At 29.4% G+C, this 3,374-nt stretch overlaps 1 long non-coding RNA gene across 3 annotated transcripts; it reads left to right on the forward strand.

The window, feature by feature from the left end:
* LOC145100501 (uncharacterized) lies at nucleotides 1–1,741 on the forward strand. Of its 3 annotated transcripts, none has more exons than XR_013705088.1 (5): nucleotides 1–400; nucleotides 549–654; nucleotides 806–959; nucleotides 1,112–1,156; nucleotides 1,320–1,741. It is a non-coding gene; the product is annotated as an uncharacterized LOC145100501 (long non-coding RNA). The 3 variants fall into 3 exon arrangements; XR_013705087.1 differs by having other exon boundaries at nucleotides 558–654; nucleotides 825–959; XR_013705086.1 differs by having other exon boundaries at nucleotides 7–400; nucleotides 825–959.
* The last annotated feature ends 1,633 nt before the right edge of the window (nucleotides 1,742–3,374 follow it).

The following is a 3,374-nucleotide window of genomic DNA, read 5'->3' on the forward strand; positions in this document are numbered from 1 at the left end:
CTTTAATCAAAACTCAAGAGCATCATTCTCTCTTGCTTTCCTCTAATTTCCTTCCATTCCTTTAATCAAAACTCAAGAGCATCATTCTCTGTTGCTTTCCTCTGATTTCCTTCCATTTCCGACCGGGTGTAAACCCTCTTTCTCTTTCTCTTTCTCTTGATCCTTTCTAGATACGTTTCCTGTGTTGAAGCCCTGATCATCTTCATTGGTTTTGAAGGATAAAATAGGAGAACTGGAAGATGAAGAACGCCCCCCCCCCCCCCCCCCCCCACACACACACACACACATACAAATCTTAATTAGCGAGGTTTGCCATCATCACCGTTTGCCGGCTGGACTACTGCGACTGTTCTTGCTAGGTTAACGGGGTGCTGGATTTCTTTACCCCAATATGTCCGAGGTAAGTTATATGTAAAACCCTTAAATACTCTTTCTTGATTTCACTCCTAAGTAGGTTTCTTGTACGTAATCTTTGTTGTATCGTGTTTCAGTAGTTGGTTATTTATGTGAACGAGAGAAGAAATTGATGTAATTTCACTCCTAATTAGGTTTCACAGGGATCAAGAAGCATTATATCAACAAACGAGATAAGAAATGAAAACAAAATACGTGTACCCCGGAAGAAACTGTTTGTGGAATGGAATGAGTTTTCAGGTTTTTTTTTTATCCAACTCATTTATTATCTGTCTTATTTTGTACAAATATTTGAGTGTATCTATTTGAAGCTTGAGAATCCTTAAGTTTGATTATGATTTTTTCTTTTTTGAAATTTTCATTGTAATTGTAATGTTATGTTTTTTATTAGTCCATCCTGAATAAATCAGGAAAATACAAGGTTGATGATGAAATGAAAAACATTATAGCGGGAAGGAATTGGGGACCAAAGGATGAACCAAGAAATGTCTTCTCTCTAACATATTTAAACCCTCATGAGTTACTAAATTCTCTTGACAACCAAGGTTAGCTACTTTGATGAATTTTGTTTTGGGGGGATGATAGTTATTTCGTCATTTTAACTAAAATTATTGATAATTGTCTATTTATTGGATAATTGGTATTAATTTCGTAATGGGTGTTTGTGTTTGAGAAATTGAAGTTTTTTTTTTGTCAGGAATATCCTATTATGAAGAACTAATGTGAGAAAATGCTTATTCAGGTTAGTAAATGACTTGATTAATGAGGGATCATATTTAACTTTCTCATTGAAAGTTTCAACTTTTGTTTCAATTTGAGGATTACTCACCAATAGGTCATGAATGTTTTAGCGGATCTTATGATGGAATAGTAAGCCACGTTCTTTTTTTTTTTTTAATGATCAGGTGTTGTCTAGATAATTTATCTAGATTATGAAGAAAATGACAGCTCGCTTAGAGAAATGGAAGGAGAAAATAAAGGGTCAAATGCAAGTACTTTGAACTTATATTCATTTTTATAATTGAGTAGACTATCTACAATGCTATTAGAAGAAAAGCAAGTCAATTTAGAGTGCTATAATCAATATAAATGAAAGTAGAATGCTATAATAGTATAATAAAAAAAAATGGAAATACATTGCTATTTTTTGAATTTAGTCTGAAAATAACTGAGGGCAAATTTAGGACCTTCTATATTAAATCATTCTTTTTTTGCATTAAGACAAAAAAAAAAACCCGTATATGGCTTATCCGGATAAGACGTTTCTGATAAATTAAAAAAGTTAAAAAATAAATAAATAAATAAATAACAATATCTTCATTTTCCATGTTTTGGTTTGGTTTACATGATTTCCCCTATTTTTCAAAATGGTTGTTACTTATTCAACTACCATGAGATGAGTTCTGATGTTATTATGTTTATAAACTACTATTTCAATATTACCCTTATGTTGCTAAGTATTTAAATACCATACAAGCATGAAGTGAAGATAAACGATGTTTTGAATCCAAAGAAGAAAAAACTTGACAGGATAACATTGGTAATTATCTTTCAATATCAATGGTCTGGAACTAATTGTACAATACAAGCACAAGGTCATATTGGACTTTTCAAGTCAAGCTTTGAAATATTTCAACTTTCTATTAATGGGTATTTTCAACATTTTTAAGTGAAGTTAGACAGTCAAATTTTATTATTAAATCAAACGTATTTTAAATATATGTTAAGAATACAATTGCAATAAAAACACTATAACTTAATCATGTCATTGATAAGTAATAAAATACATGTCTAACTAGAAATAGTGTATTTTTAAGCATAATACTATAATTATTGTTCTTTTTTTTTTTTTTATATAAAATAGAGTCCTTACAATTGGTTCAACCGTAAAATTGTAATATAATACAAGAATTAATATACATAAATTGTTATTATCGTACAAATATCTAAAGTTATTCTTATTCTTCCTGAATTAAAAAAAAAAAAAAAAAATTACTCTCATAGATATCTTCCTGGTGTTTTACCATTTAATATTTGTAACCTCCTTAAGTTTCATGACAAACCCCATTTCAGATTAAGATTGCCATTGTAAAAATGATGGACTACATTTTCAGATTGTGAATTATTTTTGTCCACGGTCTCGTCAACTTATTAAAATTGTTGTTTTATTAGGGACATATTTCACAACAATCCATAAAGACCAATTTTAGGATAATTTAAATGTATAATTTTCTATCTTCGTAAACTTTCTTTGTTTAATTGGTAAACTTTCTTTGTTTAATTTGGTATGTATTTAAATAATTAATGCATCTTTCTGCTTATAAAAGTAAAAATAATGGTTTATTATCATTGTTGAATGAATGTTTTTACATAAAATTTTATTCATCTAAAACTTAAAAAATGCGGCACACACTATATAGCACATAAAAACAACGTACATAATAGATACATTTTAATTGTAAATAATATTTGTCGTTACATTGTGTGTTCTTTGAATATGTCATGTTTCCTGACCTGGATCTAATCATCCAACGGAAGCTATCTTCTGCATTCCAAAAGGAAATGAGTTGCACTAAAGACTATTTAACCTCATTACCTTATGGATTACCACAACTAAAACTAGAACTCGCATTGTATCAAAACTTCTAACCATAAATACGACGAATTCACAAACCTAAGCTACAATTCTTGCTTCTAAAGGAAATTGTTTGCCATTATTTTGTAAACTCTATTTCAATGCAAATCTCTTAGGAAATAAATATCCATAAAACAATTATTTTTCGTCCTCCTTGAAAAATTGATCGCCCAAACAAATCTATTCATCAAATAGAAACTAATCATGGTTAACATTTGTATTAAAATTATAATCTAAATTTTGTTTCACGACAAAAAATGCAACACAAAATACACTAAATTTTTTTGGGAAGAATATTACAAACTTATAGCCCATCAAACAGGTC

This window comes from Lactuca serriola, chromosome 4 (genome assembly GCF_051521515.1).
Source record: "Lactuca serriola cultivar US96UC23 chromosome 4, Lser_US96UC23_V15, whole genome shotgun sequence".
Classification (NCBI taxonomy): domain Eukaryota; kingdom Viridiplantae; phylum Streptophyta; class Magnoliopsida; order Asterales; family Asteraceae; genus Lactuca; species Lactuca serriola.